Source organism: Cnephaeus nilssonii (genome assembly GCF_951640355.1).
Source record: "Cnephaeus nilssonii genome assembly, chromosome: 14".
NCBI classification, from domain to species: Eukaryota; Metazoa; Chordata; class Mammalia; order Chiroptera; family Vespertilionidae; genus Cnephaeus; species Cnephaeus nilssonii.
In genome coordinates this window covers 54,389,364-54,404,816 of record NC_137085.1, presented here as the reverse complement: position 1 = coordinate 54,404,816, position 15,453 = coordinate 54,389,364, and positions in this window count along the sequence as shown.

The following is a 15,453-nucleotide window of genomic DNA, read 5'->3' as shown; positions in this document are numbered from 1 at the left end:
CATATCACAATATTAGAATATTCTGAATATGATTATGTGCTTAGCTTTACCAGTGTGTTATATATTTTCATGTTTTTATGGTACTAATTACTGTCCCTTGCTTCAGGTTTTTCTTAGCATCTCTTTTTAATTAAGTTTATTGTTGATGAATTCCTTCAGCTGTGTTTGTTAGGGAAAGTCATTACCTCTCCTTCATTTGTGAAGGACAAGTTTTTTGGGTGAAGTTGTCTTGGTTGGTAGTTTATGTCTTGCATTACTTTTAAAATCCTTTGTCTTTAATTTTAGACAGTTTTATTCTACGGTGTCATTAAGGAGAACATTTGGATTGAAATTGTAGGGTGACCTATTAACTTTATGTACTTGAATGCCCAAATCTCTCCCCAGGTTTGGGAACCTTACAGCCATTTTTTTCTTAAATAACTTTTTTACCCATTTCTCCCTCTTTTTCTTCTCAGACTCCAATGATGTCTACATTGTTACTTGATGGTATCCTACAAGTTGCTGTAGGCTTTCTTCTTTCATTCTTTTTCTTTTGGCTCCTGTGACTAGATCATTTTAATCTATCTTCTAGCTCATTGATTCATTTCTTTGCTTTGTCAAGTCTGTTGTTGCAGCTTTCTATTAAATTACTCAGTTTGGTTCTTTTTTAATGTTTCTATTTCTTTGTTGAAATTTTCATTGTGTTTACATGCTGTTTTTCTGATTTATTAAATTGTTTACCCTGTTGTAGTTCTCTGTGCCTCTTTATAACAATTATTTAAATTCTTTGTTGGATAACTTCTGATTCATCATGATCCCTGTAGCCTTGTGTAGGTAACTGCACATTTGAAGAAGCAGTCACCACTTCCAGATTTTATGGACTGACTTTGCTAAGGCAAGACTTTGCGGATAGGGCCATACTTGAGCATGCTATGAGTTCTAGTGGGGCAGGGCCCAAGTACGAGTTGTGTGTGGTGACATTATGTCCAGTGCTCTGTGAAGTCACTTCAGCTCAAGGCTCTGTGGTTCACAGCATCCACAAGTGAACACTATGGGGGATCCTTGGTGAGCACTGTGGGGGATCCACATGGCTGCAAAAGCTAATGTCCTTAGTGATACCTGCCAATCAGCAAGCTAAGTACCAGGGCAGGTAACGGTGGTAGCTAGATCTGATGGGGTGTAAACACTCAGCTATGAAGGATAGCTGAAGGTGCCCATGTAGTGGTGGGTGCCAAGTCATGCAGCAAGTTCTGAGGCCAACTATGGGCTCACTGGCAGCTGCAGCGGCCTTGGCTATTGGCATGCTCTCTGGTGGCTGCAGTGTTTCTCCACCTGGACTGGCACACCACAGCAGAGGCCAGTGATGGGTATCAGGTTGGCATTGCACAAGAGCACAGCTGGAGGGGCTTGTCTCAAGCTCTTGTACGATGGTGGTGGTCATTCGCAGGGTTCTCTAGACTGGCGTCTTGCTCTCACAAAGACACAGAAGCCTGGGGTGGCTTCTGGCATAAGCAAACGTAAACACTTTTTTTGGGTGAAATCTGATGGGTTTGTCTGCAGAGCAGATCACTGTGATCCGTTATTGCTAGCCACTGCTTTCCCCTCTTGTTCCTATTCATCTCTGTAAGTCTCAGCTTTGATGGTCTGGGTGGGATGAAACTGAAGTGAGACCTTCAGATGGTGTCCCAAAACCCTGGGGCAGCTAGTTGTTCACTCCACTCTTCTAGCTCAAAAGTTCCCACTTGATGTTGAGCAATGCTGGCTCGAGGAAGGAGTGATACAGGGAAATGAAGCTCTCTTTTCTTTTCTTGTGTGGCTGACTTTAGGGTTTTAGTTCCACTGTGCTGGTGAAGTTTCTTAAGATGCTAGAATTCTGCCAAGCTGCTTGTCTTTGTGGATAGCTATTTAGTTGTTGATCTTTGCTGGGGAGCAGACTAGATTCTTCCACATCTCCATTTTGGTCTTTAGTCCTGATTTATTCTTAAGAAAGATGAAAATAAAAACAGTTTTCCAATCAATAGGAATGGCATGAAAATAGGATAAAATGTGAGAAAATGGCTGATATTTTGGGAACTATAAGTACAATAGATTCTGATGATTACATTATATCCAGGTATATTTACAGATTTGCTGATTGAATTTGTGGTATATAGTTTCACCATCAAAAAAAGTTTTATTTTGAGAAAAATTAGATACTTATTTGAAATAATGTCACAAATTACCTCTTTATATTTTTAAACATTTGTATATTGGGTTTCTTAATATTCTTTATAATATTCTTTATACTTGAGCTAATATTTTCTTTGTTTTTGAAATCTCGCAGTTATTTAATATTAATGCCAACATTTGCAATTGACTTCATTTTGAGGACACTGTAGGAAACCGAACTTTTTTTTTTATCTATTCTGAGTATCATCAAATGTATCTCTACCGGTCACTGTGTTCAGAGCATTACATTTCAGCCCCACTGGCCCTTTTATTCTCCTAACACATCAAGTACAATCCTATTTTGGGGTTGTCGCCCTCTCTGTTTCTACGTCTTGAATGTTTGACCCCAGGATTTTGTACTTTCAACTCTTTCACATTCCATTCTCAGCTTACCTATTTCAGAGCACTTCCCTCAGCAGCTAGTCATATGCAGCTCTGAAATCTCTCAGGAAACTTCTATCACTTATTCTTACTTGATTATCTTCCTAATTTCAGGTAGTGCTATTTCATGTGTGGTTTTTTGTTTTTTTTTTTCATGAGAGTTTACTTTCTTTCCTCTCCCAATTACAACACAGGCCAGTGACCAAAATAAGGACTTAGCAAATGCAGCTCTCTTCCCAATGCCTCCCAATTCCCTTCCTCTGAGAAAATTGCTGCTTGGGCTCACTGCCTTGGCTCTGCCAGGGACCCAGAAGAGGGACCTTTGGTCGGGTTTTTGCCACTGTATTTGGTATCAGCACCAGAACAACAAGATAGATCATCAGGACATAGAAATTGAGTAATTCTATATAGAAATGACCTTCACTTATCTGGGTACCTGCAAGGGAAAGTCTTCATCATTTTTTTGTAATGTGTCTGATGTCCCTTACCCCATATAGTAAAGGACCTGACCTTGTAGCCTGAATCCCCCTTTTCCGGAGGCTGAAAGGTTACCAGGAGGCCTCTTTCAGGATCCTCAGCAGGGGGAACAACTGCATTGTCTCGTATCAAACACAGTGTCTTTCAATATCTATCCCAGACTTTGAGCTGGCTTGGTGGGCTAACAAGAGCATAGTCTAGCCATTAAATTTTCTCCATTAACCAGAGAGAGAAATGTCTGTCAGAACATCCTAAGCATAGTCCTAAACAACTAGAGCTGATGGAGGAAAAATTGGATAAAGATAATAACAAGAGTAACTCAAATAAGACTTTCTAAGGATAAGAAATATGATGCCACAAAAATGATATAGTAGCTAAAATAAAGAAGCTAAACATTCTTCAAACTTGTATGTACAGATCTTTCAGATCAAGTACAAAGCAATGGAGGAAAAGTATAAACTTTTGGACGTTTCAAGGAATAGGAAAATACACAACTGGAGAATATCTGCAGAGAAAAGTAAATTAATTTAAAGACATGCAAAGAGTGAATAAGTAACAGAAACATCTATTCTCGATATGAAGAATATCTCAAATCTTTATGTTCAAAGGCCTTTAAGGAGAACCCAGATAGATGAGTAAAAGAGAGTTTGCACTGATAAAAATACATTTAATTGGAAATTTTATATTAGTAATTCTCTCACATAAATGGACCGATTCAATAGACAAAAAAGTAATTAATATTCAGCTTATTAGTTATATTGATATCATTTATATGTGCGTATTTGTGGGAGAAGAGAGAGAGAGAGAACATAGTGTCAAAATTAGATATGACAAGCCATTTCTCTAATCATAAATCAAGTAAAATTAGAACTAAGAAAATTGACACTCTAGTAAAACTCTAAACTTACAGTAAATTAAGAAATACAATGAGCTAAAAGTTGAATAGAAATTATAAAATGAAATGAAAGAAAATGGATTTTAATAGGAGTTATTTCCTTGTCAGACAAGTGACCCCTTTAAAAACAGGTGTTGCACTTATCCACATCAGTCATAACATATGCTATTTAAAGTTGTTCTGAAAAATAAAAATTTCTTGTCGTGAGCCTTTGCAATTGAGAATAGTGTCAACACCTAGACTGATAAATCCTCAATGCTAAAGTTCTAATGGATGTCAACATATTTCTACCTGAGTATGTGAGTGAAGAGAAGGCCTGATGATGACCTGGCAAACCCCTGGTTCCATTGCTGCCCCTCATCTTTGCTTCCTAACTTGTGGCCAATACTTTATCTTTGGTGGAATACAAATAATGCAAGGTCTCAACATTTATTTCATGGTGTCCTGCTCATGGCTGTTGGTTAATATGTGATAATGTATAAATGGATTAATATGTTAACTTCAAGTCAATATATTTGCCTTTTAATTAGCCCCTACCCTAAAGTAATATGAATAAAATACAACAAATTCAGACAACACTAACCAAAGAGATTTCTCATAAGAGACTTTTGGTAACTTCAAATTAGTGTTATTTTTGCAGAGGCTCAGCCTGGCTATTCAGTTTCTGTTCCCTAAAATCTATTTCACCAGAGCACTAGAAGAGCTATATGCTGAATATTGTTATAAGTATACAGTCTTTCTGTCATGCAAAGTATGTGATACCAATTAGAAATTGAAAAAAGTAGTTGTTTAGTCTTGGTTCTGATTTTTAGTAAGTGTTAACAGTGAGTATATCAAATGCTTTCTTGGTAATAGTCTTTTATGCTTTGGTTAGTCTATATTGTCTCAGAGGCAGAGAATGGAAAATAGTGAAGGACAAAAGAGAAAATGAGTCACTAAGGAAGCTGACACCTCATTAACTTTAAAAAATTCAGTCTGTTTTTCCATGAATACCATTAAAGCCCTGAAAAGACTAAAAGGTTCTATCAAATTCCAGGCAGTAGGAGCAAGTGAAATAGCCCAACTAGTTCAAAAATGCATGCCTTTACCAAAGCTGAATCAAGATTAATTAAATAATCTAGTAAGGAACGATAGGATACCTGCTATTTTTAAAAGAATTATTTTTCAAAGCATATTTAAGTGTTTAACTTCCTTAATTCATGAAAACTTCCCAAGCCAAACTGTTTCTACACATAAAACTAATAAGAGTAGTAGTACCTTCATCAGCTATTAACCCAGCAAGCCTCTCTTACGTACCTAATGTGTGCAGAGCAGTAGGAAATATACACATATGTAGGAACATACAAAGAAGATAAACTGTCTCTATTACAATAAAGTTAATTTTGATTGAGGAACATAAATTGTATTTAAATAGCCAGAGACAATACACCAATATAAGATGGTGGGAAATATTTACCAATGTAATTCAAAAACAAAAACTAAAAGCAATTAGTATAATAGTAAAAGGGCTAGTCTTGGACTTAATAAAACAGTATTCAATGTATCTTTTACTTACTTTTTGTGGATGACCTTAGTCAAGTGGAGCATCTTTCAATTCCAGAATAAGAACTAAGAACATAATAACATCAACCTCATAGGTTTGATGTAGGGATTTAATGAGGCAATGAATATGATGGTTCTTTAACAACTGTAAATTAACCGTAAGTGAAAAGTTTTGTATGGAAGAGTAATTTTACTCTGGGTGCATATTGATGTTCTGCTCACATACATAGTTCCAGAAGATAACTGAGAGGCACCTTTTTACATAATCTCCTTCTACATCTTCCAGATAATTAAAATCGGGCTCACAAAAGTTGAAATAAATTTTGTCTTATTTTTTAAAAATAGGCTCCTGGAACATAGTAATAAATATAAACACGTAGCTGCTGCTATTTTTCATTAGGGTTTTTGCAAATCAACTTTTTTTTCGTTCTGATATTAGGAATAGAGAGATAAAAAATTCATGGCCTTAGCCCTCAAGAAGCTCAACTAGAGGGAAGACAATTATTTGATGCCCCCCCCTTCAAGAAAAAGTGTTTAATAATTGGTGCACTGTAATGGTTGTGGTGGTAGAAATGTATGCCACTACATGTCTAAACACATTTTAATTTTAGATCATATTCCTATACTTTGTTAGATAACATTTTTCCCTTTATATGTGTTAGAGATTCTTCTTACCACTGAAATCACCCTTTTATTTTGTCTTCAATTGCCTATTCACAGGCAGAGAAATCATTTAAAGCAAACAGCATTATGAAAAAATAATATACTCACAATTTTTTTCTAATTTTCTGATCATATTTGCAGAAAAGATTAGTCCTGTCCAGTATTACTAATAGTAGCCAGGCTCTAGTAGTCATCAATTAGACTGCCAAGTCTATTTGAAAAGGTTTTCATATCTAGTTAGTCATTTAATTTTTGCCTTAAGTCCTATTAATTCTATTCAAAATGCCAGGAATTCTTTAAAGACTATACGTGGGTTCCTGCAACTTTTTTTCTTATTGTACAAAAGTATTTTGGTATATTATATGTTTCCAATAATACTAGACTCTTATTATATTATCCTTTTTATTTCTATGTTATCAATGGTAATATCTTGTTTCATTCATACTTTTATTAGAATCCTCACTTTTTAAATTGGTAAATCTAGCAAAGATGTGTCTATTTTTATTATTTTTACAAAAAAATCTATTTTGTTTATCTTTTCTGTGGCCTTTTTAGTGTCTAATCTTTGTTACTGGCTAACTTTGAGCTTCATTTGTTCTTATATTTTTCTAGTTCCCTAAGGTATAAAGTTAGAATTCTTGGTTGGCATTTTTTTTTCATTACTGTGAATATATCACCCTACTATCTTCTGAGCTACAAATGTTTCTGCTGAAAAATTCTATGACAGTCTTTGAGGGTTACCTTGTAAGTAATAAGTTGCTTTTATCTTATTTAAGATTATCACTTTGACTTTCAACAATTAAACTATAATATGTCTTAATTATATTTCTTTATATATATCTTCTTCAGTGGTACTTTTGGGGCTTTCTGGATCTAAATGAATGTTTCCTTTCTATAGGTTAAGGACGTTTTCTGCCCCCTTCTCTCTTTTCCTCCATGGTGTCTCCTAAGTGTCTTCACTCATCTTCATTCTGTTTTTTCTTTTTGCTCCTTTAATTGAATAAATTCCACTGCTCTCTGATAGTTTACTGAACCCTTCTTCCATTGGATCTTATTTGCTATTAAACCTCAGAAATGTATTTTTCAGGTCTATGATTCCTGCTTGGTACTTTTAAGTATTCTTTTTCTCCTAAAATTCTCATTTTGTTCATGCATTGCTCCATTAATTTGAACTCTCTCAGGTATATCATGTGTGTTTTTTTTTCTGGAGTTTTATCTTGCTCTTTTGTTTGGACTATATTCCTTTGTTCCTCCATTTCTTAAGTATGTGTTTTGGTTTCTGTGCCTTACATAAATATCCACCACTTCATAGAATGGTCTTGTTGATAGAAATGAGTCAGCCTGACTCAAGCTGCTGGTTGCCTCCCAAACAGGAGAATCAGTCAGCACTTGATGCAGGCTGATTAGAAGCAGACTCTCAACCCCTGCTGGAAAAGTATGCAGCTAAGCCCTTTCTTGGAAGAAAGTGGGAGGTGGGCATTTCTGCCAGCTCCCCCTGTGCTGGACTCAGGTGTAGAGTATGGTAGTAGTGCTCCTGTATCCATTATAACTGCTTCTGGGTTTGCTACAAATCTGTGGGACTTGTAAAGGCAAACCTCACTAGCTATCAGAGCTGGTGATTGGGGAGCTGTCCTTCAGGTTGCAGACACAATAGCTTTGGTGCTAGACCTATGCATTAGCTCCTCAAGCGAGATACTAGCAACCTGGTTTTATTGTTGGAGCTAGCTATAGGGAGGAGGCGGGAGATGTGTCCTCCAGCTTCCCAGAGGATCGCAGCCAGCTCTAGGTGTACACCAAGTTAGAAGCCTGTCTCTCAATCAGTAGATTTTAAACTAGGAAGAAAAACACATTTTCAGGAAAGACTAGGAGAAGGAAGTTTTTGCCTGCTCCTTCTATGCTAATGCCTGGGATGTGGGGTAGCCAATTAAAAACTACCTCTTTGTTTGCTTCAGATGATATATATATATATATATAGAAAATCTAATGACTCCACAATAAAACTATTAACAGTTAATGTCCGTTGTATTTTTCTATATAGTAATAACAGACCCTCAGAAAGAGGAATAAAGAAAACATACCCATTTACAATTGCATCAAAAGAATAAAATACCTAGGAATAACATTTTTAGAAGGTGAATGATGTGTGCACTTATGAAAGAATGCACACACACAAAAAGAAAATATAATCCATGAGGATGGCTTGGAAAATTAATAAACTTACAATTGGCATACTCCCCAAAGCAATCTACAGATTAAACATAACCTCTACCAAAAGTTCAATGACATTTTTCACAGAAATAGGACAAAAAAAATCTACCTTCTTTATAGAACCACAAAAGACCCCAAATAGCCAAAGCAAACCTGAGGAAAAGCCAGAGATAGCATAATTCTTGGTGTGAAATACTATAAAACTGTAGTAACAAAAACAGTATGGTGCTGGCAAAAAAATAAACACATCCAACAGTACCACAGAATAAAGAGTCCAGAATTAAACCCTGCATACACACACACAAATAATATTAAAAAGGAGGGCCAGGAACACCCAGTGGTGCAGGGAAAACTGGCTACACACAGGCGGAACAATGAAAGAGTCCGATCTTACACCACTCACACAATGGAGTAAACAGACTTGAAGGAAACAAAGGTGGCACGCTTGACACTGGTCTTGGGGATGATATTTTTGACTCGACACTGAAAGCAGAGGCAACAAAAGCAAAAAAATAACAAATGAGGCTACCTCAAACCAAAACCTTCTGCATAGTCAGGGAAACCATCAGCAAAATGAAAAGGCGAATTATGGAATTGGCATATTGTGCTACCTTTCCCCCCCCCCCCCTTTAAAATAAGCAACACAAGGGAGTTTAAGCGTCCTAGCAATCTCCAAGAGCACAAACACAGTTGCATGTTATAGTCCTAGAAAAGGGCTTCAGAACAGGGATCATTTTTCTGAGCCAGAGAGCTGTCTTCCACCCTACTCTGCCGCTTGTAGGATGATGTTTACTGAAGGACCTCCAGAGACTTATGGTAGTCGTAATTGTCATGCAGACTGGCCGCGGTCAAAATTCTATGAACTATTTGAATCTGTGCTCTTAATGTTCAGTTCATCACATCTAACTGAACGAATAAGAATATAGGAAAAAGATAATTTTCATGCAACAATTCCATTTACTATTCCAACTAGTAATGGGATAACACTTATTTCATTTAATTCAATCATTCACAAAGCATAAATTCCATTATTTTTTCCAGTTATTGTGTTAGGAATATTGTGTTAGGAATATCATTTGTGGTCTCTCCTGGAAATGAGGTAATTACCTGAACTGCCTTTCACATCCATAAGCATGTCATTTATGTTCCCTTTTTATAAATCCAAAAGGCTAAGTGATGAACTCTATTAGAGCAAAAATATAGGTACCTGTTTGAAGCCACAAGATCAGGTTCAAGTTCTGAGTTTGGTATGTGCATGAGTCACATGTCTCCTCCCTATGTCTCACTGGTTTCTTCATTGTTGAAAATAATGCTTTCGCTGAAACACCAAAAAGATGTTTTGGAAATTAATATGTACCAGGCGAAGTATAAAGCACTAAACACATTTAAACTTATATTAAATAGTTACTTTTATGTTATCACAATGGTAGGATTGTATCCGTTCATATAAGCTTAAGTGGCAAAGTTCATAAAATGGGAAATGAATCTTTTTGTTTTATCCTCTCCGAAAGATATATTTATTGATTTTAGAGAGAGAGAAACACATGTATTGGTTGTCTTCCGTACATGCCCTGACCGGGGATGGAACCTGCAACCTTTTGGTGTGCGGGATGATGCTCCAACCATCTAGCCACCTTACAGGGCAGAAAAGAATCTTGAAATACTTGTAAGACATTTTTATAGATGTATTTTAGCATAAACATGGATTGCCTTCCTTTAGTGTTTCATTTTCTTAAATTCCAGTCAAATGCTAATTTTACATTTTGACAAAATGATGGCAGAGCCTTGCCTTTCTTGCTCATGATAGTTATCCATCTGAAAAAAATTATTGTTTAAGTCACTGTCTAATCCTGAATCACATAACAGTGACCTCCAAATCATAAACATCTCATGTGGAGCAAGTTATTTTCTAGGTATATTGGAATTTCCTTCCAAAGTCCAATCTACTGGAAAATAGCTACTGCCAACAAACAAAATAATACATTTCTGTAAAACCATACTTAGTTTTATACTAAATTTGAAGTTACATAATCTCCAGGTGACATTTCCTCAACACCTGCTCTCTATACTGTTTTAAAAATATATCAAGTTTTCTAATTAGGCAATTCTGTGCATGTGTTTGTAACCAGAAAAGTTGCACCATAGAATCATGACTTGATTAACTAGTTTTAATGACTAATAGAGACAATTTTGCAACTACATTTAATTATTAGTATATTTGTAGAAGCACTAGAATATGATATGACAATAAAGAGGATTTCAATAAATTAACAGAAAGCAACACTCATAACTCTTTAAAGTAACACCTTCTATTTAGATTTTTTAAATGTTTATTTTATGTAAGGTATTGGGCAATTGAAATATAAGTAAGAGAAACTAATTTTAGAACTTCTATAATCCAAAAGTAATCAATACTACATTTACATACTCTAACAAATTTAAGCAAGTTTGACATCATACTTGATTAAACCCTTTTATCTTGCATTTAATTTTCCCACAATTAAGTTTTTATAGAAAGTTTTCAATGACTGTCTATAGTGATTTGAATATATTATTTATTTAGTACCTTTAATGTATTTTTCCTTTAAAATTTGTACTGGTATGTGTTCAAGTTGAAATATCTTATGTGAATTGAATATACATTTTCACTGTGGAATTTATCTTTTCAGATAATTTTTTTAGTAATATAATTGCATATAGGTAGGCTATATATATATATATACATATGTGTGTGTGTGTATATATAGGTACAAAAGTAAACCACCCTGAAACATGTGAACTGGAAATACCTTCAGAGCTAATGTTGCCTCAAACTGTAAAGGAGTTAGGCAAAAAAAATGTAGCTTTTACAATGTATTTATCTGATAAATTCCTTCCCTTAGAAGACTGATGCAGGGAACAATGAAACCTGAGGACAAACAGGTAGGCATGATTTATGAAATCATGGCATTCGGGGAGTTAGGAGAGAGCGTGAACCTCATTTAACCTCCTCTCTGGCTCTCGTGTGTCTTAAAAAAATCTGCCAAGGCAGTTTCATTTAACCAGCTCATTTTAAATTGTTCCTTGAGGCTGATTTTGTAAAATTTCTTTGATATTTTATAGTCGTACAGTTTTATGAGCACCATAAATGCCACAAACCTCAGAAATGGCATAGCATTTCAACAGGAACATCTTTTCTTAGAATCAGAATGAAGTTAAGTTAGTGACTTCTGAAATCTATTAGCAGTCTCACTCCGTTTAAATTTCACCAGACTACATAGCGTGGCATTAGTTTAGTGTAATAGTACCCGGAGTACTTTTATTACAGATCTTCATTACTTAAATATTTTTTTCCTGAACAAATAATTTATAACCTGTAAATAATACAGCAATTCCAGGTGTCTGTCTATTAAATTCAAACCTTAGCGGTACATCTATAAGCACAGTGAAGTTCCTCTTCAGAAAGCACTAACCACACAGTCACTGGGGATTGACACCCTAGAGAAGAACATTTATTGTTTTTGTATCAGAACACCAAGGAATTAAATAATAATAAATCTAAAATCTTACTGTTGTAGCTTCACAGTGACCAGCAGACAACATTGGTAGAGTGGACCCAAGGGTCTGTAGTTGATGTATCCTACCATATTCAATGTTTCATACCTAAAAAAAAAATACCAAAAACATGGCCTGAAAAAGGCATAATTTTCATTTTAATTCTTGAAAAATAACAGGGATGCTGTCGTTTTCCAGGTTTTTAAATCTTTCCTTTAGAACCAAGTCCCTTTTTCTACATACCATATACTCTTTAAAAAAATTGTAATAAAGCGTGTGAGATGCACAAAGGCTGCAATTTCCTTTAGTATAAGTGAAATCACTCCTGCTGGGATGTAAAGGACTCTTCGGCACTTCAGCTATGAGAGAGCAATAATTGCTTATTCTAAGCCCGAGCACTGCCACTTAGGTCAAGACGATGGTCTCTAGACGCACCTGGGATGCTTTCACCACGTCGAGCTTTTGAAAAGATGATATGGATTTCACAGCTGCATTATTGTAGTTTGCACTGAGAAGCAAAAAGCTCAGACAAATGGCGGAAAAGGGAATCATTCTAACCTCAACCAGAAAGCTATTGTTAACTCTGCACAGGAATCCAATTAAAGAATATCCAAGAGAAAAACAGCACTAGTGGAGATAATAATGAACACTTCAGATTAGCTTTTAAGAGCTGCATTTTAAAAGTGTAAAAAAGAATGAAATTGAGCCACATCCGATTAGTTCCATAAGGAAAATGAAACTGAGGTTTGGGTGTCCTTAAGCTGATAACACAAAATTATTTTGCCCTTAAATAGATGGGGACATTATGTAGCTTTGCATTTTACATTACTGAAATAGAGATCTAAGGAGTAAAGCATGAGATGGCGGACCTTGAAGAGACCTTCCTAGCTAATTGTCAAATACTAGGTGTGTAACCTAAGGCCCAGCAATGAGTATTGAAGGGTGGGGAATAATATCAGTAACCATAATGACAAACTTTGACTATAACAATAATGCCTGTTTATTAAGAGGCAGGCCTTTCTTTGTTAAGAACTGGCCGTCTCATTTAATCCTCTCAATAACCCAGCAAGAAAACCTAATTAACCACATTTTACAAATAAAATCAATAGGTTCAGTTGCTCACATTGCTGTAACTAGTAAGTGACTGGAGTCTTGATTATACCTTAGCCCATGTTACTACAATTTACTTTTACTCCAATTACATCAAACTGATTTAAAAAAAAATAGCATTTGTATCAAACCCCATGATAAATTTTCCTAATTAAGTTCATGATTACAAAACCCTGTGAAGTAAACAACAATTATTATTCCCATTTAGAAATGATACAGGAGAGATTTAAAGAGGCTGAACTGGTTTCCAAAGCCACACAAACTGGCAGTAGCTGAGAGAGTATTTATACCCAGGCTTTCTAGTTCCAAATATAATGTTATTTCAGATATCCCACCATGGGGAATGCTTCGAACAATGGTTCTCAACTTTTTTTTAATTCACCTATTATTCTTTCAAAGATCTGGAGCACACCATGACAGAAAAAAAGTAAATGTTTTCCAAAAATAGAATTTATATACTTGTTATACTTGCTGACATTTTAATATTTAATATTTATGATAGGCCTGGTGCATGAAAAACGTGCACTGGGGGGGGGGGGGGCGGTTCTCAGCTGGGCCCGGGCCCTCTCGCAGTCCGGGAGCCTGTGGGGGATGTCCGACTGCTGGCTTAGGGTACAGGCCTAAGCAGTCGGACATCCTTAGGGCTGCCAAGGAGGTGGGAGAGACTCCCACCACCGCTGCTGCACTCACCAGATGTGAGCCCGGCTCAGGGCTTCTGGCTGAGCAGCACTCCCCCTGTGGGAGCGCACTGACCACCAGGGGGCAGCTCCTGCATTGAGCGTCTGCCCCCAGGTGGTCAGGGCGCATCATAGTGACCAGTTATTCCACCATTTGGTCGATTTGCATATTAGCCCTTTATTATATAGGATTTTATGCTATAATAACCACAATGTTGATAATGCAGTGATTGTTATGACTTTAAAGTATAAACAAATATACATACCTTACAGTATCTATATATATATAAACCTTACAGTATCTCTCTCTTTCTCTCTCTCTCTCTCTCTCTCTCTCTATATATATATATATATATATATATATATATATATATATATATATGGCTAAGCGACTGACCGACTATCAACTATGACATGCACTGACCACCAGGGGGCAGACGCTCAAGGCAGGAGCTGATGAGCTGTGGTGAACCACCCTCGGGGGATGTCAGCCGATTTCAGCCTGAGGGACCCCACCTGCCAGAGGGACCCCATTCCACAGATGCTCTCGGTGCCTCCCCAGGTGCAGCCGGCCCATCTCACCCAGTCCCACCCCGCCAGCCACTTTCTAATTAATTTCCTTTCAATGTGCACAAATCCATGCACGGGGCCACTAGTTTAGTATAAATAACAAAAAAGGATACTGGAAATTATACTTCTACTTATTATAGTAATATACATAGTTCCCAATAATTGTATGTTACTAAAGCTTAGTCCCTACAATAAACATATTCTGGACTTATTCTTGTTTGATCGTATAAGTAATAGCATGCTGGATATGTATATCTGTATTTTCATAGGAAACTGCTAATAACTATCTGTCAAATGGAAATGATCTATGTAGAGACAATGCAAATGATACTTACTAGGATATACTTGGGAAGGGTAATACCTAAAACAAGGCATGTAAATTTCCAAGGAAAAGTGGATAGCTATATTTCATGAGTAGCAATTTTAGCTTTGTGCATAGAGACAAGCAGAGTAAGTGGTAGAGAATTATGTCGCATGACAATCCATTCATAAAATTTATTGATTTACAACTCAGTCTATGCTTCCTGCAGAATGTGACTCTTAGCATCAATCAGGCTCCCAAACCCAGCTTACCTGAATCTCTGTTCATTCTCAGCCGATCATATTCCATAGCTAATTGTTAAACGTACTTTTCTTGATGTGACACTTTCCAGCACAATGCGTTTATCTGCTATTTGAAAAAATATGTATATGTATTGATTATACAGAGAGATAGAAACATTGATTTGTTGTTCCACTTATGCATTTATTGGTTGATACTTGCATGTGCCCTGACAAGCACATATCGAACCCATAATCTTGACATATCAGGATGATGCTCTAACCAACTGAGCTACCCAGCTGGACTTCTACCTGTTATTTTAAAACAAAATATAATTGTATCACATTGATATTTTGGACTGCAGAAATATTTTCCTAGTATAGTATTCCTCTTATGATGCTAAGTGTCCTAATGGTAAATCTGATTAAATTAGTTGAAATTTGCTTTGCAGCTCACTTGGATATGAAGACACTATTTAAAAGAAATGTGTGAGATTTAAATTTTCCAAATTATCACACAGATACATATTATCATTCATAACTGACATTTTCTAATTCCCATTATGCCATTATCAAGCCTCCACTCAGTGTGATCCCATTATCCTGCATTTATTTTTAAAGGCTTTCTGATATTCAATTAAATCATAGATATCAATCACATTACATATT